The 27,254-nt window shown below is 42.4% G+C and overlaps 20 non-coding genes across 20 annotated transcripts; all 20 read right to left on the bottom strand.

Moving 5' to 3' along the window:
• Positions 1-6,931: 6,931 nt before the first annotated feature.
• On the bottom strand, positions 6,932-7,013 carry trnas-cga (transfer RNA serine (anticodon CGA)). The gene has a single exon. It is a non-coding gene; the product is annotated as a tRNA-Ser (tRNA).
• A 962-nt stretch (positions 7,014-7,975) lies between these two features.
• trnas-uga (transfer RNA serine (anticodon UGA)) lies at positions 7,976-8,057 on the bottom strand. Its single transcript has one exon. It is a non-coding gene; the product is annotated as a tRNA-Ser (tRNA).
• A 1,042-nt stretch (positions 8,058-9,099) lies between these two features.
• On the bottom strand, positions 9,100-9,181 carry trnas-uga (transfer RNA serine (anticodon UGA)). The gene has a single exon. It is a non-coding gene; the product is annotated as a tRNA-Ser (tRNA).
• Positions 9,182-10,328: 1,147 nt separating this feature from the next.
• trnas-uga (transfer RNA serine (anticodon UGA)) lies at positions 10,329-10,410 on the bottom strand. The gene has a single exon. It is a non-coding gene; the product is annotated as a tRNA-Ser (tRNA).
• Positions 10,411-11,531: 1,121 nt separating this feature from the next.
• trnas-cga (transfer RNA serine (anticodon CGA)) lies at positions 11,532-11,613 on the bottom strand. Its single transcript has one exon. It is a non-coding gene; the product is annotated as a tRNA-Ser (tRNA).
• Positions 11,614-12,689: 1,076 nt separating this feature from the next.
• On the bottom strand, positions 12,690-12,771 carry trnas-uga (transfer RNA serine (anticodon UGA)). The gene has a single exon. It is a non-coding gene; the product is annotated as a tRNA-Ser (tRNA).
• Positions 12,772-13,268: 497 nt separating this feature from the next.
• On the bottom strand, positions 13,269-13,341 carry trnak-uuu (transfer RNA lysine (anticodon UUU)). Its single transcript has one exon. It is a non-coding gene; the product is annotated as a tRNA-Lys (tRNA).
• Positions 13,342-13,896: 555 nt separating this feature from the next.
• On the bottom strand, positions 13,897-13,978 carry trnas-cga (transfer RNA serine (anticodon CGA)). Its single transcript has one exon. It is a non-coding gene; the product is annotated as a tRNA-Ser (tRNA).
• Positions 13,979-16,764: 2,786 nt separating this feature from the next.
• trnak-uuu (transfer RNA lysine (anticodon UUU)) lies at positions 16,765-16,837 on the bottom strand. The gene has a single exon. It is a non-coding gene; the product is annotated as a tRNA-Lys (tRNA).
• Positions 16,838-17,392: 555 nt separating this feature from the next.
• Positions 17,393-17,474, bottom strand: trnas-cga (transfer RNA serine (anticodon CGA)). Its single transcript has one exon. It is a non-coding gene; the product is annotated as a tRNA-Ser (tRNA).
• Positions 17,475-18,537: 1,063 nt separating this feature from the next.
• trnas-uga (transfer RNA serine (anticodon UGA)) lies at positions 18,538-18,619 on the bottom strand. Its single transcript has one exon. It is a non-coding gene; the product is annotated as a tRNA-Ser (tRNA).
• A 497-nt stretch (positions 18,620-19,116) lies between these two features.
• trnak-uuu (transfer RNA lysine (anticodon UUU)) lies at positions 19,117-19,189 on the bottom strand. Its single transcript has one exon. It is a non-coding gene; the product is annotated as a tRNA-Lys (tRNA).
• A 2,042-nt stretch (positions 19,190-21,231) lies between these two features.
• trnas-cga (transfer RNA serine (anticodon CGA)) lies at positions 21,232-21,313 on the bottom strand. Its single transcript has one exon. It is a non-coding gene; the product is annotated as a tRNA-Ser (tRNA).
• Positions 21,314-21,999: 686 nt separating this feature from the next.
• On the bottom strand, positions 22,000-22,081 carry trnas-cga (transfer RNA serine (anticodon CGA)). Its single transcript has one exon. It is a non-coding gene; the product is annotated as a tRNA-Ser (tRNA).
• A 1,075-nt stretch (positions 22,082-23,156) lies between these two features.
• trnas-uga (transfer RNA serine (anticodon UGA)) lies at positions 23,157-23,238 on the bottom strand. Its single transcript has one exon. It is a non-coding gene; the product is annotated as a tRNA-Ser (tRNA).
• Positions 23,239-23,735: 497 nt separating this feature from the next.
• trnak-uuu (transfer RNA lysine (anticodon UUU)) lies at positions 23,736-23,808 on the bottom strand. Its single transcript has one exon. It is a non-coding gene; the product is annotated as a tRNA-Lys (tRNA).
• Positions 23,809-24,354: 546 nt separating this feature from the next.
• trnas-cga (transfer RNA serine (anticodon CGA)) lies at positions 24,355-24,436 on the bottom strand. Its single transcript has one exon. It is a non-coding gene; the product is annotated as a tRNA-Ser (tRNA).
• A 1,073-nt stretch (positions 24,437-25,509) lies between these two features.
• On the bottom strand, positions 25,510-25,591 carry trnas-uga (transfer RNA serine (anticodon UGA)). Its single transcript has one exon. It is a non-coding gene; the product is annotated as a tRNA-Ser (tRNA).
• A 497-nt stretch (positions 25,592-26,088) lies between these two features.
• Positions 26,089-26,161, bottom strand: trnak-uuu (transfer RNA lysine (anticodon UUU)). Its single transcript has one exon. It is a non-coding gene; the product is annotated as a tRNA-Lys (tRNA).
• A 554-nt stretch (positions 26,162-26,715) lies between these two features.
• trnas-cga (transfer RNA serine (anticodon CGA)) lies at positions 26,716-26,797 on the bottom strand. Its single transcript has one exon. It is a non-coding gene; the product is annotated as a tRNA-Ser (tRNA).
• Between the last annotated feature and the right edge of the window lie 457 nt (positions 26,798-27,254).

Here is a 27,254-nt window from a genome sequence, read left to right as displayed (position 1 = left end):
ATTCTTTTTCCTACCAGTCGCAGTTCAAATCAGTGCAAATACTTGATATCCTCAATTGAAAGATCCAAGAACAAACTCAAGGGAGGCTACCCAGTCCAAACCCTCATCAGAACCACAAGAAGAAGGCCGGGACAGATCCAGTATACACCGCGAATTTGGAAGACAGAACAACAGAAAAAAAAACCCTGACCTTTAACAGACAAGGTCATGAAAGTATCATTAATATCTTCATTGTAACATACAATAAACATTTTTACTCATGACAGTAAATTAATCATACATTTTACCCATAACTTGAACATTTGTAATCACATTTTTCAAATAGAGAATATTTCTCTTACGAAGGCAAGGTTTTTGACTTTCAACATAATGTACTGATTAATATATTAACCAATTTACTGTCAGTTTTGCTGTTATTAACCAAATACAGCATTAAACAATTTTTTAATAGATATAAATCACTCACAGATAAATCACTCTTTTGCTTTTCGTCTTATACAACGATAACAGTCTGATTTGTAACAATTTAAAAGCAGTTCGACTTACCAAGGAGATCGTCAAACTCACAGAAAATTCCAGACTGGTACAGGTACAGCACGTCCCATTAAAATCGTTCTCTTTACCCTTTTTAATCAAAAATACACTCCATAAACACTTTAGCAATACTCTGATGCTATTTAAGTATATGTATATCACCATACACTTTTATATTAACCAACTGAATGTTAGTTTCACTCTCATAACAATACCAACGTCACTCATAACTAAGAGGAAATAAAATGCGTCTTTTCAACTCACATATAGCCATCGACAAAACTCATCTGGAAGATTATTTTCTTTATTTGCTTCCCGGAGTGTGGTGACACCGCGCTCATCAGCTATCCGTGCACGAGAGAGAGAGAAATGCCTCTAACTTCACTCATACACCTCGTGCGAAACCCCGGAAATAATTTTTTCCGCTGCACCAGATTCTGCGCTCGCATTGGCTCGTCTCAAGTTCAAAACTCATCACCATTGGTCACAGTATTACCCAAATGAAAATATACATTAGTATGAAATTAATATTTTTCTTTCATAAAGTTACTACTTTTGAATAGTTTTCAGTAATTCTCCCATCATTATATCATTATATTAATAACAATAAAAAAAAAAAAACTTCTGTTACTCCCTGGTAACCTTGGTTACACTTGCTTCTTGTAATCATCGTAAGCAATACGAGGCTAAACATTTTTATTTTTCAGTTTCTTTGTTTGTTTGTAGCCAGTCAAGTTGTTTAAATTTCCAATCAGAATCAAAACCCTGACAAGTCCATCGCCTTAACCTCTCGGCCACGACTACTACTGCCTGTGGTTCACATGCTATTTTCTTTTCTGGATGTGAGCAACAGAGGACACTGGGGCCAACCATCAATGCAAATGCGAAGAGCAGAGGATGCACTCGGCTAAAATACTGTGATGGCAAAGAGGAGTTCAACGACGTCTTCACCTACACGAAAAGAGTGTCGTGATCCGGATTTGGACTGGGGATGCTGCGGGCACAACACAAAGTACTAAACACTATACAGAGAAAGCAAACCACTCACTCAGGCCTGCACACGACCGCTTAGAAGTGACTGAACATACATAGTCGACAGCAAGCTTCAGCTCGTTTCTCTAAAGTCCCCCACCACTGCTTGCTGAGACAGCAACCAAGCATTACAGAAGGCAAAACAACACCAAATGCTGGGAAATAACACATCGCAACATCTTTTCTTGAAGAGGAAGCCCACCTCCCTCAAAGGCTGGTAAGAGGACAGCAAGTGATTAGAGGAGGTCTGCAACAAACTGACAGACCTTCGCCCAAACAGGGACTTGAATCCTGGACCCTCAGATTAAAAGTCTGATGCTCTACCGCCTGAGCTATCCGGGCTCTTACCAAGGAACAGGCAACCCGGTGATTTAACAGCACTTTATTTAAGTGCACATATTCATATATTTTATATTATTGCTAAAAGATTTAAATTTTAAATAAGATTTTAACCTTTCCATTTTCCTGTAGCTTCTATCTAATTTTACATGGTCTCCCAACCAGTTTCAAAGCATGTCTTGTTCATTATTCATTTGAATTTAACAAGGTCAGCTGGGTTGTTTTGGTTCATTAACATTATTTTGTTTAAGCTTTCTTTAGCAGGCAAATAACGGAAAGACAGACACAGTTACCATCCCTTCCTCCGCTCAAGCAGTCTCTCTCACTATAAATAAATAATATTTTCTACAGCCTTCTAAAACTGTAACTTATACTAAATTTAAATTCATTACAATGACCTTTGACCATTCACCTTTGTTATCCAGACTTTTCTCAAATCTACAAAAGCTGTCTTCATCTTTAGCCACCACCATGTCTAACGACCTTCAAGAGTTAGAACTATGTTATAGATATAGTAGTTCAAAATCAATAATATAATTTTTCTTGCCCATAAGGCAACCGACATCAAAAAGTTGTATTACTGTCTCCACAACAACTAATGGGAATCACTTCATGGCCTCAGCTGGCTCCTGAAAGCTCACTCCTGTTAGCCCTTTATCTATAATCTCCATCAGGGTGTTGTCCCCCTGGCATAGTTGCAGACACTTGTCACAATGAAAAACAAGCCATACAATGAATGCGGTTTCTGGTGAGTGTTATGGAGGAGCTTTGCTTTATGGGGCAGACTGCTGTGACTCGTCACAGCTTCATCTCCCCTTAACGCTATAAGGACGCTGCTGGCCTCACAGCTCCTGCTCAACTCTCATACCTGTCTCACATAACACACCTCCATTCAGGAGATGCCCAGTGACTTTACGTGACCCCCCTGCCTTGGGTTGCCCCCTGTCTGGCCAAAGAAGGTCTTACCCGTCATAGAGATGGTCACTCGTGCCCACTGGTAACCGCTTTTTCCCATCACAGAATGTTTGACCGTTTTCTTCAACAAAATCTGTTGTTCTCTGGAGCTTAGGAAAGACACAATCAAGAGTCACCAGGGCCATTCGGACTGCCTAATAGTTGTAACACAGGGAGACAGGTTAATAACAACAGTATTTAATCACTTAAATGCATTAACCATCTTGAAAGCAGCAACCTAGCTACTCAGTGGATTTAGATCAAAACCGTACATTCAGTGTACTTCATCTGTAGCCGGAGCCATCGGCCCTGAATGGTGGAGACTAAATGAGACAAAGAAGTTACTGGTCCTAAAATAAAATAATATGTCTTCTATCGTTTAAGATCTGCATTATTATTTTAAAGACTTCTTTAAAGTCATTCAGTTTTACATTTAAAACATTTACAAATACAAATTTCCCTCTGATTGGCAATTGTTTCTTTAAACATCTCTGTGTCTATGATTCTTTAACTGTGCTTTACTATAAATAGCTTATTATCACTTATGACACAGACTCAGATAACAGCTTTTAGCTGACATTGAATGAGAGAGAGACATTGAATGAGAGAGGGACTGGTACACTGCACTCTCATAAACGTCTAACTTTATCTACCATCTTTTTACTCTATCTCAGCTTAAGGCATCTTTGCCAGAAATGACATACGGTTTCAAATAAACATATTGTGTATATTTGTCTTTTGCCCACACATCAGGAAATTTAGGCATTACAAATTTCCACTCAGATTGAGTCTGTTGCACTGGCAGTTTCAGCCACCGCACACATCAGATTCAGATAAGCAAACTGTTTCATTACAGCCAATAACAAACTTATCTTTTGAAAGCAAAACATCAGCTTCTAGTTCTTTCATGGTCAACTTTTCAAGCTGTTTGTTTAATAAGCATTTAGCAACTGTTAATCCAGTGCTGCTTCTGCTTATTTGTTCTTACATAAAAATAATTATTCTAGTTCTCAATAACGTTTCACATTTCTCAATCTCAATTTTAATTGTCAAGTTCTCAACCAAAGTTTAATATTTGACTTAAGTTTTCTCTTGAAGTTTATCAATCTCCAATTAGGATTCACACTAAGTTTGACGAGGCAAGCACTCTCTGATTGTGATACTTTTGCAGTTATGGTAAATCGTCTGTGAGATTAGTCTCTCTATATCATCTAAAATCTTTTTAAAATGTTTAATTACAACACAATCATCCTTTTAGTTACTTTGATATATTTTGCAACTCACATTTGTTGGAGTCATTAATTTTACATCAACTTATAAAAATTACTATTATAGATCTTTTCTTCAAAAGGGTTCACTTTAAGACTTCAATCTTTTGACCTTGTTTATCTCTTATTTCTCAGACGAAAAAATGTCACTGTCGTCATTTAAACACTGATCTACTTTCAAACCAATATTATTACCAGAAATGTGTTGTCATTTTATCACATTTTTAAACACCTTCTCGGTGGGCATTTACAGTTACGTATTAAATGGTCCTGATGACCACCATTAAAACACTCTCGGCTTCAACTTAATGCACACCCTTGAAGCAGTGTGTGTCCCATTCAGGAATGCAAACCGAGCCACTGATTAAGCAGTTCTCTGTATTCTTTTACAGTCCACCACTGGCTGATTTAATCATAATAGCCCAATCATAATCTTCATCATTATTATTGGCAGAACATTAATTTTCATAAGCTGCAAAATATTCTAAGTTGTTTTCACAAAGTGTCTGTTTAACTTAAGTCGCTTGTCGAGGGAAATTATCCCAGACCCAGAATTTCTTTCACTTGCTTCTTGTAATCATCGTAAGCAATACGAGGCTAAACATTTTTATTTTTCAGTTTCTTTGTTTGTTTGTAGCCAGTCAAGTTGTTTAAATTTCCAATCAGAATCAAAACCCTGACAACCATTTACTTAATAATTTCTGCAAATTTCTTTTCAAGCGAGGGCTTCAGAGCACAGCTGCTTACAGCGTTTGCTTTCCTGTCTCACTATTTGTTTCAGGACTGTTCAGGTAACTGATCAAGTTATTATATGTTTCTGCCATATCTTAATCATGGTTCATACTCACCTGAAGTTATTGCAGAAATGGAGGCGGCGATCTTTGAACAACACAGCTTGGCTTCTGCGTGATGAAACTGCAAAGTATACTCCAAAATCACAGTTACATATACTGGTCCACGCCAATTTGGGTCACAACTTATTTTTATTTTTCTCTCGGAATCGTTCCTGATGCATCCCTGGCAAACAACCCTATTATTGTTAGTATCCCTAACTGCCTGATTCACTTCACTAAGTTCGGGGATCCCCTATCTGAGATGGAAGAGATTGAGCAGGTTTACGGTGCCACTGGACCTCTAGCCCAGGGACGTACTCTGCTGGGGTGGTGCTACACCAGTAATGCCCAGCGGGGCCCCCACAGAGCACGCTTCGCTTGCGCTGTCTGCTGCCGTTACCCTTAACGACGCTCTCAGCGACTTCTTATACTGTCAGCAGTATAATTAACTTACTCCTTCACTCGCCTCATCGGAGTGAAGCTTCACTCGCCTCATCGGAGGGAAGCTCTCCAGCTCTCCTTCAAAATCTCTTCCAGTCAGACAGCCCTAACAATTAATAAAAGCTTACTACCTTGTTTGTTGATTTGCCAGGGGTGTCACCGAGAATAATTGCCTGCCCGCATCCTCCACCATAACTGTAAGGGGTATACAGTCAAAGACCCAGAACCAGATATGAAGAATGAAGACCCGGAGTCAGAATTATAAAAAATTAAAGAAAAGTTTTACTGAGGATAGTTTGCAGTTTCATCAGCAGAAGTCAGCTTCAAGACTCACACAGGAGTTCGTAGGCCGCCTCGCTTACAGTTACAAAGATCACAGCAGTTATACCATTTCCAAGGTCTAAGCTACGTCATTGCTTACAGGTTGAATGATTCTCATTGGCTGAGAAACATGAAAGCCTAAACAATTTAACACATGTGAGGAGATAGGGGTGCCTATCGCCATTAGTAAAGATAGTTGTCGTCCACTCATTAAATTTAGGTCTGTGGTGGCCTCGCAGGTTAGAGAAGGGCGCCGGGGTGTCTGGTCCGAACGTCCAGAACCTACATAGAATGTCATACGCACACACACACAAATAACAGACACTAGCAAATAACAGCTCCCATCAAGGCTGAAGAGAGTCTGAGCTCCTTATTATCAGTTAAGTATACCAAAACATAATGCTAAAACATTCACTCGTTTGGGAGAAAAACAGATAACTGGCATTTACTCCCAAGGAAGGAAATATACTGGAAAGAATACATTTTAATACAACAATTAAAGTTTGATAGTAACGCTCAATATAGCTTGACCATCTGTCCAGCGAAGGATCATATGTGTCCACGCTGCCTTTAAGACCCTCTAACCTTTCTACTGATCCCAGAGAAAGAGACAAATGGCCTTGAGGGTTACTTGGCCTTCGTGTACTACGTGCAATCTCAAAGTAAGATTTGAATGCACCTAAAAGAAACTGGTTACTTACATCACATGAATTTAAGAAAATATAATTTCACAAGCACAAAGAATATACAAATTATTATGTGATAATGAATATATTTGATTATTGATTTTTATAAAGAAAGTATATAAGCATTCAAAAGGATATATGATTATAGATGTATTTGAAGAGGCAAGGGATTTTGACCAACCCTTCAGTACATAATGAGTAGGTTTCTGTTTCACTATGCTAAGAGAGAACAAATCCGACATTTCAAAAGACTAATACGCCAGATTCTCCACAAAATAGAATGCAGCAACTCTTGAGCTGCACACTGTGAAGGCCTTGAAGTTATCGGGGATGCCAAAGCCATTGCTCCAATTGCCTGAATAGAATGGCAAAATCACAGATGATCTGGGCCTTTTGAAACGGTGCTCACTTCGGGCTTGAAAAGAGATGTGGGTTTCCTAATATACGTGCTGCATATGAAGTTAAAGAAAAAAGCAGCTCGTACACAGCTCCTGTCGCAAACAGACAAAGTGACGAGGATCCACGTAGTCGATAAGGTTCGAACCTGCGCGGGGAGACCCCAACAGATTTCGAGTCCATCGCCTTAACCTCTCGGCCACGACTACTCCTGCCTGTGAGTCACATGCTATTTTCTTTTCTGGATGTGAGCAACAGAGAACACCGTGGCCAACCATCAATGCCAATGTGAGCAGCAGAGGATGCACTCGGCTAAAGTACTGTGATGGCAAAAAGGAGTTCAATGACAAGGTACTGGCACCTCTGGGATTTAACAGCACTTTCTCCATAAAGTGCTCCTGCTTTGTCAGCTTAAAATTTGTGGCATCAAATGATGAAGACCACAATTTGTAAAGGGGCAAGAGAGATGGGCTGCTCCTGGCAAGCTAGGAACACTGACATTGAAAGAGTGTTCTTTTTTTCATGGCCGGTTGCTAACTCTAAGGTGGTTTGGACAAACAAGCAATTGGTACATAATGAGTTTCACTATGCTAAGAGAGAGCAGATCCTACATTTCAAAACCCTAATATGCAAGATTCTCCACAAAATAGAATGCAGCAACTCTTGAGCTGTGAAGGCCTTGAAGTTATCGGAGATGCCAAAGCCATTGCTCCGATTGCCTGAATAGAATGGGCAAAATCACAGATGATCTGGGCCTTTTGAAACGGTGCTCACTTCAGGCTTGAAAAGAGATGTACACAATTTATAAAGGGACAAAAGAGATAGGCTGCTCCTGGCAATCTAGGATCACTGACATTGAAAGAGTGTTCTTTTTTTCATGGCCAGTTGCTAACTCTAAGGTGGTTTGGACAAACAAGCAATTGGTACATAATGAGTAGGTTTCTGTTTCACTATGCTAAGAGTGAACAAATCCGACATTTCAAAACACTAATATGCAAGATTCTCCACAAGATAGAATGCAGCAACTCTTGAGCTACACACTGTGAAGGCCTTGAAGTTATCGGGGATGCCAAAGCCATTGCTCCGATTGCCTGAAAAGAATGGCCAAAATCACCATTAATCTGAGCCTGTCACAATTCCTGTCGCAAACAGACAAAGTGACAAGGATCCACGTAGTCGGCAGGGTTCGAACCTGCGCGGGGAGACCCCAATGGATTTCAAGTCCATCGCCTTAACCTCTCGGCCACGACTACTCCTGCCTGTGGGTCACATGCTATTTTTTTTTCTGGATGTGAGCAACAGAGGACACTTGGGCCAACCATCAATGCAAAAGCGAGCAGCAGAGGATGCACTCGGCTAAAATACTGTGATGGCAAAAAGGAGTTCAACGACGTCTTCACCTGCACGAAAAGAGTGTCGTGATCCGGATTTGGACTGGGGATGCTGCGGGCACAACACAAAGTACTAAACACTATACAGAGAAAGCAAACCACTCTCTCAGGCCTGCACACGGCTGCTTAGAAGTGACTGAACATACATAGTCGACAGCAAGCTTCAGCTCGTTTCTCTAAAGTCCCCCACCACTGCTTGCTGAGACAGCAAACAAGCATTACAGAAGGCAAAACAACACCAAATGCTGGGAAATAACACATCGCCACATCTTTTCTTGAAGAGGAAGCCCACCTCCCTCAAAGGCTGGTAAGAGGACAGCAAGTGATTAGAGGAGGTCTGCAACAAACTGACAGACTTAAGCCCTGGACCCTCAGATTAAAAGTCTGATGCTCTACCGACGGAGCTAACCGGGCTCTTACCAAGGTACAGGCACCTCGGGGATTTAACAGCACTTTCTCCATAAAGTGTTCCTGCTTTGTCAGCTTAAAATTTGTGACATCAAATGATGAAGACCACAATATATAAAGGGACAAAAGAGATAGGCTGCTCCTGACAAGCTAGAAACACTGACATTGGAAATAGTGTTCTTTTTTTCGTGGCCGGTTGCTAACTCTAAGATGGTTTGGACAAACAAGTAATTGGTACATAAATTGGTACATAAATTGAGTAGGTTTCTGTTTCACTATGCTAAGAGAGAACAAATCCGACATTTCAAAACACTAATATGCAAGATTCTCCACAAGATAGAATGCAGCAACTCTTGAGCTACACACTGTGAAGGCCTTGAAGTTATCGGGGATGCCAAAGCCATTGCTCCGATTGCCTGAAAAGAATGGCCAAAATCACCATTAATCTGAGCCTGTCACAATTCCTGTCGCAAACAGACAAAGTGACAAGGATCCACGTAGTCGGCAGGGTTCGAACCTGCGCGGGGAGACCCCAATGGATTTCAAGTCCATCGCCTTAACCTCTCGGCCACGACTACTCCTGCCTGTGGGTCACATGCTATTTTTTTTTCTGGATGTGAGCAACAGAGGACACTTGGGCCAACCATCAATGCAAAAGCGAGCAGCAGAGGATGCACTCGGCTAAAATACTGTGATGGCAAAAAGGAGTTCAACGACGTCTTCACCTGCACGAAAAGAGTGTCGTGATCCGGATTTGGACTGGGGATGCTGCGGGCACAACACAAAGTACTAAACACTATACAGAGAAAGCAAACCACTCTCTCAGGCCTGCACACGGCTGCTTAGAAGTGACTGAACATACATAGTCGACAGCAAGCTTCAGCTCGTTTCTCTAAAGTCCCCCACCACTGCTTGCTGAGACAGCAAACAAGCATTACAGAAGGCAAAACAACACCAAATGCTGGGAAATAACACATCGCCACATCTTTTCTTGAAGAGGAAGCCCACCTCCCTCAAAGGCTGGTAAGAGGACAGCAAGTGATTAGAGGAGGTCTGCAACAAACTGACAGACTTAAGCCCTGGACCCTCAGATTAAAAGTCTGATGCTCTACCGACGGAGCTAACCGGGCTCTTACCAAGGTACAGGCACCTCGGGGATTTAACAGCACTTTCTCCATAAAGTGTTCCTGCTTTGTCAGCTTAAAATTTGTGACATCAAACGATGAAGACCACAATATATAAAGGGACAAAAGAGATAGGCTGCTCCTGACAAGCTAGAAACACTGACATTGGAAATAGTGTTCTTTTTTTCGTGGCCGGTTGCTAACTCTAAGATGGTTTGGACAAACAAGTAATTGGTACATAAATTGGTACATAAATTGAGTAGGTTTCTGTTTCACTATGCTAAGAGAGAACAAATCCGACATTTCAAAACACTAATATGCAAGATTCTCCACAAAATAGAATGCAGCAACTCTTGAGCTAAACACTGTGAAGGCCTTGGAGTTATCGGGGATGCCAAAGCCATTGCTCCGATTGCCTGAATAGAATGGCCAAAATCACCGTTGATCTGAGCCTTTTGAAACGGTGCTCACTTCAAGCTTGAAAAGAGATGTGGGTTGCACCTTTTAAGTGCTGCATATGAAGTAAGAGAAAAATCCAGATTGTACACAGCTCCTGGATGTCACAATTCCTGTCGCAAACAGACAAAGTGACAAAGATCCACGTAGTCTGCAGGGTTCGAACCTGCGCGGGGAGACCCCAATGGATTTCAAGTCCATCGCCTTAACCTCTTGGCCACGACTACTCCTGTCTGTGGGTCACATGCTATTTTCTTTTCTGGATGTGAGCAACAGAGGACACTGGGGCCAACCATCAATGCAAAAGCGAGCAGCGGAGGATGCACTCGGCTAAAATACTATGATGGCAAAAAGAAGTTCAACGACGTCTTCACCTACACGAAAAGAGTGTCGTGATCCGGATTTGGACTGGGGATGCTGCAGGCACAACACAAAGTACTAAACACTATACAGAGAAAGAAAACCACTCTCTCAGGCCTGCACACGACCGCTTAGAAGTGACTGAACATACATAGTCGACAGCAAGCTTCAGCTCGTTTCTCTAAAGTCCCCCACCACTGCTTGCTGAGACAGCAACCAAGCATTACAGAAGGCAAAACAACACCAAATGCTGGGAAATAACACATCACCACATCTTTTCTTGAAGAGGAAGCCCACCTCCCTCAAAAGCTAGTAAGAGGACAGCAAGTGATTAGGGGAGGTCTGCAACAAACTGACAGACTTAAGCCCTGGACCCTCAGATTAAAAGACTGATGCTCTACCGACGGAGCTATCACCAAGGTACAGGCACCTCTGGGATTTAACAGCACTTTCTCCATAAAGTGTTCCTGCTTTGTCAGCTTAAAATGTGTGGCATCAAATGATGAAGACCACAATATATAAAGGGACAAAAGAGATAGGCTGCTCCTGGCAAGCTAGGAACACTGACATTGAAAGAGTGTTCTTTTTTTCGTGGCCGGTTGCTAACTCTAAGGTGGTTTGGACAAACAAGTAATTGGTACATAAATTGGTACATAAATTTAGTAGGTTTCTGTTACACTATGCTAAGAGAGAACAAATCCGACATTTCAAAACACTAATATGCAAGATCCTCCACCAAATAGAATGCGGCAACTCTTGAGCTGCACACTGTGAAGGCCTTGAAGTTATCGGGGATGCCAAAGCCATTGCTCCGATTGCCTGATTAGAATGGGCAAAATCACAGATGATCTGGGCCTTTTGAAACGGTGCTCACTTCAGGCTTGAAAAGAGATGTGGGTTTCCTAATATACGTGCTGCATATGAAGTTAAAGAAAAAAGCAGCTGGTACACAGCTCCTGTCGCAAACAGACAAAGTGACGAGGATCCACGTAGTCGGCAGGGTTCGAACCTGCGCGGGGAGACCCCAACGGATTTCGAGTCCATCGCCTTAACCTCTCGGCCACGACTACTCCTGCCTGTGAGTCACATGCTATTTTCTTTTCTGGATGTGAGCAACAGAGAACACCGTGGCCAACCATCAATGCCAATGTGAGCAGCAGAGGATGCACTCGGCTAAAGTACTGTGATGGCAAAAAGGAGTTCAATGACAAGGTTCAGGCACCTCTGGGAGTTAACAGCACTTTTTTTCCATAAAGTGCTCCTGCTTTGTCAGCTTAAAATTTGTGGCATCAAATGATGAAGACCATTATTTGTAAAGGGGCAAGAGAGATGGGCTGCTCCTGGCAAGCTAGGAACACTGACATTGAAAGAGTGTTCTTTTTTTCATGGCCGGTTGCTAACTCTAAGGTGTTTTGGACAAACAAGTAATTGGTACATAATGAGTTTCATTATGCTAAGAGAGAGAAAATCCGACATTTCAAAACACTAATATGCAAGATTCTCCACAAAATAGAATGCAGCAACTCTTGAGCTGCACACTGTGAAGGCCTTGAAGTTATCGGGGATGCCAAAGCCATTGCTCCGATTGCCTGAATAGAATGGGCAAAATCACAGATGATCTGGGCCTTTTGAAACGGTGCTCACTTCAGGCTTGAAAAGAGATGTGCACAATTTAAAAAGGGACAAAAGAGATAGGCTGCTCCTGGCAATCTAGGAACATTGACATTGAAAGAGTGTTCTTTTTTTCATGGCCGGTTGCTAACTCTAAGGTGGTTTGGACAAACAAGCAATTGGTACATAATGAGTAGGTTTCTGTTTCACTATGCTAAGAGTGAACAAATCCGACATTTCAAAACACTAACATGCAAGATTATCCACAAAAAAGAATGCAGCTACTCTTGAGCTAAACACTGTGAAGGCCTTGGAGTTATCGGGGATGCCAAAGCCATTGCTCCGATTGCCTGAATAGAATGGCCAAAATCACCGTTGATCTGAGCCTTTTGAAACGGTGCTCACTTCAAGCTTGAAAAGAGATGTGGGTTGCACCTTTTAAGTGCTGCATATGAAGTAAGAGAAAAATCCAGATTGTACACAGCTCCTGGATGTCACAATTCCTGTCGCAAACAGACAAAGTGACAAGGATCCACGTAGTCGGCAGGGTTCGAACCTGCGCGGGGAGACCCCAATGGATTTCAGGTCCATCGCCTTAACCTCTCGGCCACGACTACTCCTGCCTGTGGATCACATGCTATTTTTTTTTCTGGATGTGAGCAACAGAGGACACTGGGGCCAACCATCAATGCAAAAGCGAGCAGCAGAGGATGCACTCGGCTAAAATACCGTGATGGCAAAAAGGAGTTCAACGACGTCTTCACCTACACGAAAAGAGTGTCGTGATCCGGATTTGGACTGGGGATGCTGCGGGCACAACACAAAGTACTAAACACTATACAGAGAAAGCAAACTACTCTCTCAGGCCTGCACACGGCCGCTTAGAAGTGACTGAACATACATAGTCGACAGCAAGCTTCAGCTCGTTTCTCTAAAGTCCCCCACCACTGCTTGCTGAGACAGCAAACAAGCATTACAGAAGGCAAAACAACACCAAATGCTGGGAAATAACACATCGCCACATCTTTTCTTGAAGAGGAAGCCCACCTCCCTCAAAGGCTGGTAAGAGGACAGCAAGTGATTAGGGGAGGTCTGCAACAAATTGACAGACCTTCGCCCAAACAGGGACTTGAACCCTGGACCCTCAGATTAAAAGTCTGATGCTCTACCGACTGAGCTATCCGGGCTCTTTCCAAGGAACAGGCACCTCTGGGATTTAACAGCACTTTCTCCATAAAGTGCTCCTGCTTTGTCAGCTTAAAATTTGTGGCATCAAATGATGAAGACCACAATTTATAAAAGGGACAAAAGAGATGGGCTGCTCCTGGCAAGCTAGGAACACTGACATTGAAAGAGTGTTCTTTTTTTCATGGCCAGTTGCTAACTCTAAGGTGTTTTGGACAAACAAGTAATTGGTACATAATGAGTTTCATTATGCTAAGAGAGAGCAAATCCGACATTTCAAAACACTAATATGCAAGATTCTCCACAAAATAGAATGCAGCAACTCTTGAGCTGCACACTGTGAAGGCCTTGAAGTTATCGGGGATGCCAAAGCCATTGCTCCAATTGCCTGAATAGAATGGGCAAAATCACAGATGATCTGGGCCTTTTGAAACGGTGCTCACTTCAGGCTTGAAAAGAGATGTGGGTTTCCTAATATACGTGCTGCATATGAAGTTAAAGAAAAAAGCAGCTCGTACACAGCTCCTGTCGCAAACAGACAAAGTGACGAGGAACCACGTAGTCGGCAGGGTTCGAACCTGCGCGGGGAGACCCCAACGGATTTCGAGTCCATCGCCTTAACCTCTCGGCCACGACTACTCCTGCCTGTGAGTCACATGCTATTTTATTTTCTGGATGTGAGCAACAGATAACACCGTGGCCAACCATCAATGCCAATGTGAGCAGCAGAGGATGCACTCGGCTAAAGTACTGTGATGGCAAAAAGGAGTTCAATGACAAGGTACAGGCACCTCTGGGATTTAACAGCACTTTCTCCATAAAGTCCTCCTGCTTTGTCAGCTTAAAATTTGTGGCATCAAATGATGAAGGCCACAATTTGTAAAGGGGCAAGAGAGATGGGCTGCTCCTGGCAAGCTACACAGCAAAATTCCCAGTGTTAAATTAACACTCTCAGTGTACATATAGGTCCAACTACAGGGTGTTCAAAATGAACACTGAAGCAGTGTTGAAGTTAATGAGATAATTAAGTGATTAATTAAGTGATGATTGGCCATTAGTGGTGACACCCGATGTTAATAAGCAGAATCATTGAAGGAAAGAGAAACAACAAGAACGAAAAAAAGAGAAACACAAGAACTACTGACTTCGAGCCTTTACACATTATTAAACTTATTATTACCAGTGTGACTTTATTTCTGTCATACATCTATAAAAGTTATTGAGATTCAACAGAAGTTTAGACGGCAATGTTTTATGGAATTTTTCATTTCAAGCCACCATTATGGTGGTCAGTGATTGCTGTAGTTGGGCTCTTGACCCTTTTCATTTTTTATTGTTATGTTTTCTCTGGCTGCTCCAACATAGTGTTTATATAGCACATTTGTTAGTGCGCGAGAAAACCTGTTAACAATATGTTGTGAAGATGACATTATCGTCATGTAGTGACCTGATTCACTGATGTCATTCAGAGTCTAAATCTTTGACTATATGATTGATGTTGAGTTTTAGTGTTGGTGATTGTAGCCCTGAGATTCTACAGTTTGAGATCCAACAGCAATATGAACAATTTAGAAAATTATTTGTGCACTGAAGCTCTTGTGTTCAGACACACAAACATCAAGAATCAGCATATGAATCACAACAATGGAGACAATAAACAAACTAGTGACACACAGATCAACTCTGAACATCACAAAACAAGCTATTAAAGTCATAACAAAACAATAGCAAAATAAAAACAAACAGGAAAAACAATGAAAATTACAGGACAATTCAGCTGCATAATTTATTCATACTGCAATGCATTATGGGAGCCATGGATGCATTTTGATTGGTGGCTCCCATCATGCACTGCAACATGAATCTTTTGTGTGATTGTCACCATTGTTGAGATTCATATGTAGATTCTTGATATCTGTGTGGGATTTTAAAACCTTCAGATTATTAAAGCACTGCTGGAATTAGCTACTGTAATGAATAGAACCTTTGTATAATCAGTTTATAATGCTGGTTGAGTGAACCAGGACACTACAGGATTGTAATTTCATCATTTAAACATAACCATCATGACCTGGGATGTGTTTCCCAATAGCATTTTAAGCCTAACTTGATCGTAGAACGTTTGCAACAAAAGGTCTGTACATTCAAATTAGGCTTACAATGCTTTTGGGAAACACAACCCATGTCATGGTTTCTCTGTGCAGTAACACATGTGCTTTATAAACACAGAATTGAAGCAGCCAGAGAAAAACTAATGTTAAAAAGCAAAGGGTCAAGAGCCCAACTAAAGCAAACACTGATCGCCATAATGGTGACATGAAACGAAACATTCAATAAAACATTACCATCTAAACTTCTGTTCAATATAAATAAGAATGTATGTAGATGTATGACAGAAATAAACTGGTAATAATAAGAACAATAATGTGTAATGGCTCGAAGTCAGAAGTTCTTGTGTTTCTCTTTTTTTCTGTTCTTGTTGTTTCTCTTTCCTTCAATGATTCTGCTTATTAACATTAGGTCTCACCACTAATGGCCAATCATCACTTAATTAATCACTTAATTATCTCATTAACTTCAACACTGCTTCAGTGTTCATTTTTAACACCCTGTAGTTGGACCTATATGTACACCGAGAGTGTACGTATGTACACTGGGGATTTTGCTGTGTAGGAACACTGACATTGAAAGAGTGTTCTTTTTTTCATGGCCAGTTGCTAACTCTAAGGTGTTTTGGACAAACAAGTAATTGGTACATAATGAGTTTCATTATGCTAAGAGAGAGCAAATCAGACATTTCAAAACACTAATATGCAAGATTGTCCACAAAATAGAATGCAGCAACTCTTGAGCTGCACACTGTGAAGGCCTTGAAGTTATCGGGGATGCCAAAGCCATTGCTCCGATTGCCTGAATAGAATGGGCAAAATCACAGATGATCTGGGCCTTTTGAAACAGTGCTCACTTCAGGCTTGAAAAGAGATGTGCACAATTTAAAAAGGGACAAAAGAGCAGCGGAGGATGCACTCGGCTAAAATACTGTGATGGCAAAAAGAAGTTCAACGATGTCTTCACCTACACGAAAAGAGTGTCTTGATCCGGATTTGGACTGGGGATGCTGCAGGCACAACACAAAGTACTAAACACTATACAGAGAAAGCAAACCACTCTCTCAGGCCTGCACACGACCGCTTAGAAGTGACTGAACATACATAGTCGACAGCAAGCTTCAGCTCGTTTCTCTAAAGTCCCCCACCACTGCTTGCTGAGACAGCAAACAAGCATTACAGAAGGCAAAACAACACCAAATGCTGGGAAATAACACATCGCCACATCTTTTCTTGAAGAGGAAGCCCACCTCCCTCAAAGGCTGGTAAGAGGACAGCAAGTGATTAGGGGAGGTCTGCAACAAATTGACAGACCTTCGCCCAAACAGGGACTTGAACCCTGGACCCTCAGATTAAAAGTCTGATGCTCTACCGACTGAGCTATCCGGGCTCTTTCCAAGGAACAGGCACCTCTGGGATTTAACAGCACTTTCTCCATAAAGTGCTCCTGCTTTGTCAGCTTAAAATTTGTGGCATCAAATGATGAAGACCACAATTTATAAAAGGGACAAAAGAGATGGGCTGCTCCTGGCAAGCTAGGAACACTGACATTGAAAGAGTGTTCTTTTTTTCATGGCCAGTTGCTAACTCTAAGGTGTTTTGGACAAACAAGTAATTGGTACATAATGAGTTTCATTATGCTAAGAGAGAGCAAATCCGACATTTCAAAACACTAATATGCAAGATTCTCCACAAAATAGAATGCAGCAACTCTTGAGCTGCACACTGTGAAGGCCTTGAAGTTATCGGGGATGCCAAAGCCATTGCTCCAATTGCCTGAATAGAATGGGCAAAATCACAGATGATCTGGGCCTTTTGAAACGGTGCTCACTTCAGGCTTGAAAAGAGATGTGGGTTTCCTAATATACGTGCTGCATATGAAGTTAAAGAAAAAAGCAGCTCGTACACAGCTCCTGTCGCAAACAGACAAAGTGACGAGGAACCACGTAGTCGGCAGGGTTCGAACCTGCGCGGGGAGACCCCAACGGATTTCGAGTCCATCGCCTTAACCTCTCGGCCACGACTACTCCTGCCTGTGAGTCACATGCTATTTTATTTTCTGGATGTGAGCAACAGATAACACCGTGGCCAACCATCAATGCCAATGTGAGCAGCAGAGGATGCACTCGGCTAAAGTACTGTGATGGCAAAAAGGAGTTCAATGACAAGGTACAGGCACCTCTGGGATTTAACAGCACTTTCTCCATAAAGTCCTCCTGCTTTGTCAGCTTAAAATTTGTGGCATCAAATGATGAAGGCCACAATTTGTAAAGGGGCAAGAGAGATGGGCTGCTCCTGGCAAGCTAGGAACACTGACATTGAAAGAGTGTTCTTTTTTTCATGGCCAGTTGCTAACTCTAAGGTGTTTTGGACAAACAAGTAATTGGTACATAATGAGTTTCATTATGCTAAGAGAGAGCAAATCAGGCATTTCAAAACACTAATATGCAAGATTGTCCACAAAATAGAATGCAGCAACTCTTGAGCTGCACACTGTGAAGGCCTTGAAGTTATCGGGGATGCCAAAGCCATTGCTCCAATTGCCTGAATAGAATGGGCAAAATCACAGATGATCTGGGCCTTTTGAAACAGTGCTCACTTCAGGCTTGAAAAGAGATGTGCACAATTTAAAAAGGGACAAAAGAGATAGGCTGCTCCTGGCAATCTAGGAACATTGACATTGAAAGAGTGTTCTTTTTTTCATGGCCGGTTGCTAACTCTAAGGTGGTTTGGACAAACAAGCAATCGGTACATAATGAGTAGGTTTCTGTTTCACTATGCTAAGAGTGAATTTCAAAACACTAACATGCAAGATTCTCCACAAAATAGAATGCAGCAACTCTTGAGCTAAACACTGTGAAGGCCTTGGAGTTATCGGGGATGCCAAAGCCATTGCTCCGATTGCCTGAATAGAATGGCCAAAATCACCGTTGATCTGAGCCTTTTGAAACGGTGCTCACTTCAAGCTTGAAAAGAGATGTGGGTTGCACCTTTTAAGTGCTGCATATGAAGTAAGAGAAAAATCCAGATTGTACACAGCTCCTGGATGTTACAATTCCTGTCGCAAACAGACAAAGTGACAAGGATCCACGTAGTCGGCAGGGTTCGAACCTGCGCGGGGAGACCCCAATGGATTTCAAGTCCATCGCCTTAACCTCTCGGCCACGACTACTCCTGTCTGTGGGTCACATGCTATTTTCTTTTCTGGATGTGAGCAACAGAGGAGACTGGGGCCAACCATCAATGCAAAAGCGAGCAGCGGAGGATGCACTCGGCTAAAATACTGTGATGGCAAAAAGAAGTTCAACGACGTCTTCACCTACACGAAAAGAGTGTCGTGATCCGGATTTGGACTGGGGATGCTGCAGGCACAACACAAAGTACTAAACACTATACAGAGAAAGCAAACCACTCTCTCAGGCCTGCACACGACCGCTTATAAGTGACTGAACATACATAGTCGACAGCAAGCTTCAGCTCGTTTCTCTAAAGTCCCCCACCACTGCTTGCTGAGACAGCAAACAAGCATTACAGAAGGCAAAACAACACCAAATGCTGGGAAATAACACATCGCCACATCTTTTCTTGAAGAGGAAGCCCACCTCCCTCAAAGGCTGGTAAGAGGACAGCAAGTGATTAGGGGAGGTCTGCAACAAATTGACAGACCTTCGCCCAAACAGGGACTTGAACCCTGGACCCTCAGATTAAAAGTCTGATGCTCTACCGACTGAGCTATCCGGGCTCTTTCCAAGGAACCGGCACCTCTGGGATTTAACAGCACTTTCTCCATAAAGTGCTCCTGCTTTGTCAGCTTAAAATTTGTGGCATCAAATGTGACCTGATCCAGCAAAATGAGTCACAGTGACCCAAATTAAAAAATTGAGATTTTGGTATTAATGGAAAGAGGAGACCATAAGCTTTCAATTGATATCCTAGTCAAAGTCATACCTTGAATGGTTGTAAAGATATACACATTTGAATTATGGTCGTCTGCCCTCTTTTTCCAATTGAAAACCTGAGAAAATCGATTTTAAAGTTTTTTGCCCGTTTTTTGTTGATATCTTTCAAAATCCATTACATTTAAAGGGATAAACTATATTTTACAGCTTAATTTGACCAAAGAAATTAATATATAAATGCTATTAAACCAGGCTGAAGCTCAAATTATTTAAAAAAAAATTTATTTGAATAAATAATTTAACAGTAGGCCTACCTTTTACAAAAATGTACTAAAATCAGAAAGATTGAACAGAGGTGCTACATTTTTGCTTGAGAGAGAGGGTGTGTGTGTGTGTGTGTGTGTGTGTGTGTGTGTGTGTGAGAGAGAGAGAGAGAGAGAGAGAGAGAGAGAGAGAGAGAGAGAGAGAGAGAGAGAGAGAGAGAGAGAGAGAGAGAGAGAGAGAGAGAGAGAGAGAGAGAGACAAGGAAACAGAGATCAAATAATGCTAGTCTATGCAATCATATCTTAGTGTAGGCTAGTTGACAATAACAGCGTAACAAATTCATAACGGAGATACCAACAGTAATTAATCAAACACATTGTAATGGATTCTGCTTGCAGATAAATAGCTACACTCATTCACCTTTGTCAATCACGTTATGTCAATCACACGTGCACACTACGAAACTTTCATCCGTTATATAAAAACAATCGTAAGTTTTTCGCATCCGTAGCAAGCAGTTTGAATGGTGTTTTGACAATTCGGAGCCACCGAATCAATCCGAAAAAAACGCATACGAAAAAAACGCGCAATGGCCAAGGGGGCTTGATGACGCTTTGGCAACTTTGCTCACTTTTGACAGTGACATTTCTCAAATTAATAATATTTAATCTTTCTGAGGAGATCTGCTAGCTTGTTTATTACACAGAGCGCTCGCTGCGAGTCTGACAGGAGGGTGGCTGGACCAATCGCGTGCCGGTCAGTCGAAACGGCTTCCCATCGACAAATGATCAGCATTTGTGTACATTTCTAAGCTTTTTGATTGGTTCTATACAACGTGTAACACCATTTAAAGAGCAGAGATAGTGACATTTCAGGGGATACCCGGGAAATGCTCAGAGGTGACGAGAGGAGTTGAGAAAAGCAATGTTCATTTCCAGCGAATTTAGTAAAACTTTGTACACTTTAATAGTAATTTAAATACCTTTACTCAATTATCTGGACTATGAAACTTTGGGAGATTATTTTTGAATGTCTGTTCTTTGAAATTAGCACAAAAAAAAAAAATCTATGATTTCATTGTTTTTCCACATAATCGGCCCATATCTTAAAATAGAACGTTGCGACTTCCGACTCATTTCGCCAGATCGGGTCACAAATGATGAAGACCATAATTTATAAAGGGACTAAAGAGATGGGCTGCTCCTGGCAAGCTAGGAACACTGACATTGAAAGAGTGTTCTTTTTTTCATGGCCAGTTGCTAACTCTAAGGTGTTTTGGACAAACAAGTAATTGGTACATAATGAGTTTCATTATGCTAAGAGAGAGCAAATCCGACATTTCAAAACACTAATATGCAAGATTCTCCACAAAATAGAATGCAGCAACTCTTGAGCTGCACACTGTGAAGGCCTTGAAGTTATCGGGGATGCCAAAGCCATTGCTCCAATTGCCTGAATAGAATGGGCAAAATCACAGATGATCTGGGCCTTTTGTAACGGTGCTCACTTCAGGCTTGAAAAGAGATGTGGGTTTCCTAATATACGTGCTGCATATGAAGTTAAAGAAAAAAGCAGCTCGTACACAGCTCCTGTCGCAAACAGACAAAGTGACGAGGATCCACGTAGTCGGCAGGGTTCAAACCTGCGCGGGGAGACCCCAACGGATTTCGAGTCCATCGCCTTAACCTCTCGGCCACGACTACTCCTGCCTGTGAGTCACATGCTATTTTATTTTCTGGATGTGAGCAACAGATAACACCGTGGCCAACCATCAATGCCAATGTGAGCAGCAGAGGATGCACTCGGCTAAAGTACTGTGATGGCAAAAAGGAGTTCAATGAAAAGGTACAGGCACCTCTGGGATTTAACAGCACTTTCTCCATAAAGTGCTCCTGCTTTGTCAGCTTAAAATTTGTGGCATCAAATGATGAAGACCACAATTTATAAAGGGACAAAAGAGATGGGCTGCTCCTGGCAAGCTAGGAACACTGACATTGAAAGAGTGTTCTTTTTTTCATGGCCAGTTGCTAACTCTAAGGTGTTTTGGACAAACAAGTAATTGGTACATAATGAGTTTCATTATGCTAAGAGAGAGCAAATCCGACATTTCAAAACACTAATATGCAAGATTCTCCACAAAATAGAATGCAGCAACTCTTGAGCTGCACACTGTGAAGGCCTTGAAGTTATCGGGGATGCCAAAGCCATTGCTCCAATTGCCTGAATAGAATGGGCAAAATCACAGATGATCTGGGCCTTTTGAAACGGTGCTCACTTCAGGCTTGAAAAGAGATGTGGGTTTCCTAATATACGTGCTGCATATGAAGTTAAAGAAAAAAGCAGCTCGTACACAGCTCCTGTCGCAAACAGACAAAGTGACGAGGAACCACGTAGTCGGCAGGGTTCGAACCTGCGCGGGGAGACCCCAACGGATTTCGAGTCCATCGCCTTAACCTCTCGGCCACGACTACTCCTGCCTGTGAGTCACATGCTATTTTATTTTCTGGATGTGAGCAACAGACAACACCGTGGCCAACCATCAATGCCAATGTGAGCAGCAGAGGATGCACTCGGCTAAAGTACTGTGATGGCAAAAAGGAGTTCAATGAAAAGGTACAGGCACCTCTGGGATTTAACAGCACTTTCTCCATAAAGTCCTCCTGCTTTGTCAGCTTAAAATTTGTGGCATCAAATGATGAAGGCCACAATTTGTAAAGGGGCAAGAGAGATGGGCTGCTCCTGGCAAGCTAGGAACACTGACATTGAAAGAGTGTTCTTTTTTTCATGGCCAGTTGCTAACTCTAAGGTGTTTTGGACAAACAAGTAATTGGTACATAATGAGTTTCATTATGCTAAGAGAGAGCAAATCAGACATTTCAAAACACTAATATGCAAGATTGTCCACAAAATAGAATGCAGCAACTCTTGAGCTGCACACTGTGAAGGCCTTGAAGTTATCGGGGATGCCAAAGCCATTGCTCCGATTGCCTGAATAGAATGGGCAAAATCACAGATGATCTGGGCCTTTTGAAACAGTGCTCACTTCAGGCTTGAAAAGAGATGTGCACAATTTAAAAAGGGACAAAAGAGATAGGCTGCTCCTGGCAATCTAGGAATATTGACATTGAAAGAGTGTTCTTTTTTTCATGGCCGGTTGCTAACTCTAAGGTGGTTTGGACAAACAAGCAATTGGTACATAATGAGTAGGTTTCTGTTTCACTATGCTAAGAGTGAACAAATCCGACATTTCAAAACACTAACATGCAAGATTCTCCACAAAATAGAATGCAGCAACTCTTGAGCTAAACACTGTGAAGGCCTTGGAGTTATCGGGGATGCCAAAGCCATTGCTCCGATTGCCCGAATAGAATGGCCAAAATCACCGTTGATCTGAGCCTTTTGAAACGGTGCTCACTTCAAGCTTGAAAAGAGATGTGGGTTGCACCTTTTAAGTGCTGCATATGAAGTAAGAGAAAAATCCAGATTGTACACAGCTCCTGGATGTCACAATTCCTGTCGCAAACAGACAAAGTGACAAGGGATCCACGTAGTCGGCAGGGTTCGAACCTGCGCGGGGAGACCCCAATGGATTTCAAGTCCATCGCCTTAACCTCTCGGCCACGACTACTCCTGTCTGTGGGTCACATGCTATTTTCTTTTCTGGATGTGAGCAACAGAGGACACTGGGGCCAACCATCAATGCAAAAGCGAGCAGCGGAGGATGCACTCGGCTAAAATACTGTGATGGCAAAAAGAAGTTCAACGACGTCTTCACCTACACGATGAGAGTGTCGTGATCCGGATTTGGACTGGGGATGCTGCAGGCACAACACAAAGTACTAAACACTATACAGAGAAAGCAAACCACTCTCTCAGGCCTGCACACGACCGCTTATAAGTGACTGAACATACATAGTCGACAGCAAGCTTCAGCTCGTTTCTCTAAAGTCCCCCACCACTGCTTGCTGAGACAGCAAACAAGCATTACAGAAGGCAAAACAACACCAAATGCTGGGAAATAACACATCGCCACATCTTTTCTTGAAGAGGAAGCCCACCTCCCTCAAAGGCTGGTAAGAGGACAGCAAGTGATTAGGGGAGGTCTGCAACAAATTGACAGACCTTCGCCCAAACAGGGACTTGAACCCTGGACCCTCAGATTAAAAGTCTGATGCTCTACCGACTGAGCTATCCAGGCTCTTTCCAAGGAACAGGCACCTCTGGGATTTAACAGCACTTTCTCCATAAAGTGCTCCTGCTTTGTCAGCTTACAATTTGTGGCATCAAATGATGAAGACCACAATTTATAAAGGGACAAAAGAGATGGGCTGCTCCTGGCAAGCTAGGAACACTGACATTGAAAGAGTGTTCTTTTTTTCATGGCCAGTTGCTAACTCTAAGGTGTTTTGGACAAACAAGTAATTGGTACATAATGAGTTTCATTATGCTAAGAGAGAGCAAATCCGACATTTCAAAACACTAATATGCAAGATTCTCCACAAAATAGAATGCAGCAACTCTTGAGCTGCACACTGTGAAGGCCTTGAAGTTATCGGGGATGCCAAAGCCATTGCTCCAATTGCCTGAATAGAATGGGCAAAATCACAGATGATCTGGGCCTTTTAAAACGGTGCTCACTTCAGGCTTGAAAAGAGATGTGGGTTTCCTAATATACGTGCTGCATATGAAGTTAAAGAAAAAAGCAGCTCGTACACAGCTCCTGTCGCAAACAGACGAGGAACCACGTAGTCGGCAGGGTTCGAACCTGCACGGGGAGACCCCAACGGATTTCGAGTCCATCGCCTTAACCTCTCGGCCACGACTACTCCTGCCTGTGAGTCACATGCTATTTTATTTTCTGGATGTGAGCAACAGATAACACCGTGGCCAACCATCAATGCCAATTTGAGCAGCAGAGGATGCACTCGGCTAAAGTACTGTGATGGCAAAAAGGAGTTCAATGACAAGGTACAGGCACCTCTGGGATTTAACAGCACTTTCTCCATAAAGTCCTCCTGCTTTGTCAGCTTAAAATTTGTGGCATCAAATGATGAAGGCCACAATTTGTAAAGGGGCAAGAGAGATGGGCTGCTCCTGGCAAGCTAGGAACACTGACATTGAAAGGGTGTTCTTTTTTCATGGCCAGTTGCTAACTCTAAGGTGTTTTGGACAAACAAGTAATTGGTACATAATGAGTTTCCTTATGCTAAGAGAGAGCAAATCAGACATTTCAAAACACTAATATGCAAGATTGTCCACAAAACAGAATGCAGCAACTCTTGAGCTGCACACTGTGAAGGCCTTGAAGTTATCGGGGATGCCAAAGCCATTGCTCCGATTGCCTGAATAGAATGGGCAAAATCACAGATGATCTGGGCCTTTTGAAACAGTGCTCACTTCAGGCTTGAAAAGAGATGTGCACAATTTAAAAAGGGACAAAAGAGATAGGCTGCTCCTGGCAATCTAGGAACATTGACATTGAAAGAGTGTTCTTTTTTTCATGGCCGGTTGCTAACTCTAAGGTGGTTTGGACAAACAAGCAATTGGTACATAATGAGTAGGTTTCTGTTTCACTATGCTAAGAGTGAACAAATCCGACATTTCAAAACACTAACATGCAAGATTCTCCACAAAATAGAATGCAGCAACTCTTGAGCTAAACACTGTGAAGGCCTTGGAGTTATCGGGGATGCCATAGCCATTGCTCCGATTGCCTGAATAGAATGGCCAAAATCACCGTTGATCTGAGCCTTTTGAAACGGTGCTCACTTCAAGCTTGAAAAGAGATGTGGGTTGCACCTTTTAAGTGCTGCATATGAAGTAAGAGAAAAATCCAGATTGTACACAGCTCCTGGATGTCACAATTCCTGTCGCAAACAGACAAAGTGACAAGGATCCACGTAGTCGGCAGGGTTCGAACCTGCGCGGGGAGACCCCAATGGATTTCAAGTCCATCGCCTTAACCTCTCGGCCACGACTACTCCTGTCTGTGGGTCACATGCTATTTTCTTTTCTGGATGTGAGCAACAGAGGAGACTGGGGCCAACCATCAATGCAAAAGCGAGCAGCGGAGGATGCACTCGGCTAAAATACTGTGATGGCAAAAAGAAGTTCAACGACGTCTTCACCTACACGAAAAGAGTGTCGTGATCCGGATTTGGACTGGGGATGCTGCAGGCACAACACAAAGTACTAAACACTATACAGAGAAAGCAAACCACTCTCTCAGGCCTGCACACGACCGCTTAGAAGTGACTGAACATACATAGTCGACAGCAAGCTTCAGCTCGTTTCTCTAAAGTCCCCCACCACTGCTTGCTGAGACAGCAAACAAGCATTACAGAAGGCAAAACAACACCAAATGCTGGGAAATAACACATCGCCACATCTTTTCTTGAAGAGGAAGCCCACCTCCCTCAAAGGCTGGTAAGAGGACAGCAAGTGATTAGGGGAGGTCTGCAACAAATTGACAGACCTTCGCCCAAACAGGGACTTGAACCCTGGACCCTCAGATTAAAAGTCTGATGCTCTACCGACTGAGCTATCCGGGCTCTTTCCAAGGAACAGGCACCTCTGGGATTTAACAGCACTTTCTCCATAAAGTGCTCCTGCTTTGTCAGCTTAAAATTTGTGGCATCAAATGATGAAGACCACAATTTATAAAGGGACAAAAGAGATGGGCTGCTCCTGGCAAGCTAGGAACACTGACATTGAAAGAGTGTTCTTTTTTTCATGGCCAGTTGCTAACTCTAAGGTGTTTTGGACAAACAAGTAATTGGTACATAATGAGTTTCATTATGCTAAGAGAGAGCAAATCCGACATTTCAAAACACTAATATGCAAGATTCTCCACAAAATAGAATGCAGCAACTCTTGAGCTGCACACTGTGAAGGCCTTGAAGTTATCGGGGATGCCAAAGCCATTGCTCCAATTGCCTGAATAGAATGGGCAAAATCACAGATGATCTGGGCCTTTTGAAACGGTGCTCACTTCAGGCTTGAAAAGAGATGTGGGTTTCCTAATATACGTGATGCATATGAAGTTAAAGAAAAAAGCAACTCGTACACAGCTCCTGTCGCAAACAGACAAAGTGACGAGGAACCACGTAGTCGGCAGGGTTCGAACCTGCGCGGGGAGACCCCAACGGATTTCGAGTCCATCGCCTTAACCTCTCGGCCACGACTACTCCTGCCTGTGAGTCACATGCTATTTTATTTTCTGGATGTGAGCAACAGATAACACCGTGGCCAACCATCAATGCCAATTTGAGCAGCAGAGGATGCACTCGGCTAAAGTACTGTGATGGCAAAAAGGAGTTCAATGACAAGGTACAGGCACCTCTGGGATTTAACAGCACTTTCTCCATAAAGTCCTCCTGCTTTGTCAGCTTAAAATTTGTGGCATCAAATGATGAAGGCCACAATTTGTAAAGGGGCAAGAGAGATGGGCTGCTCCTGGCAAGCTAGGAACACTGACATTGAAAGAGTGTTCTTTTTTTCATGGCCAGTTGCTAACTCTAAGGTGTTTTGGACAAACAAGTAATTGGTACATAATGAGTTTCATTATGCTAAGAGAGAGCAAATCAGGCATTTCAAAACACTAATATGCAAGATTGTCCACAAAATAGAATGCAGCAACTCTTG

Source organism: Rhinichthys klamathensis, unplaced genomic scaffold (genome assembly GCF_029890125.1).
Source record: "Rhinichthys klamathensis goyatoka isolate OS25496 unplaced genomic scaffold, OSU_Roscu_1.1 h1tg000001l_1, whole genome shotgun sequence".
Taxonomy (NCBI): Eukaryota; Metazoa; Chordata; class Actinopteri; order Cypriniformes; family Leuciscidae; genus Rhinichthys; species Rhinichthys klamathensis.
Note: the sequence above shows the minus strand (reverse complement) of the source record. Positions and strands in the feature narration are given on the sequence as shown.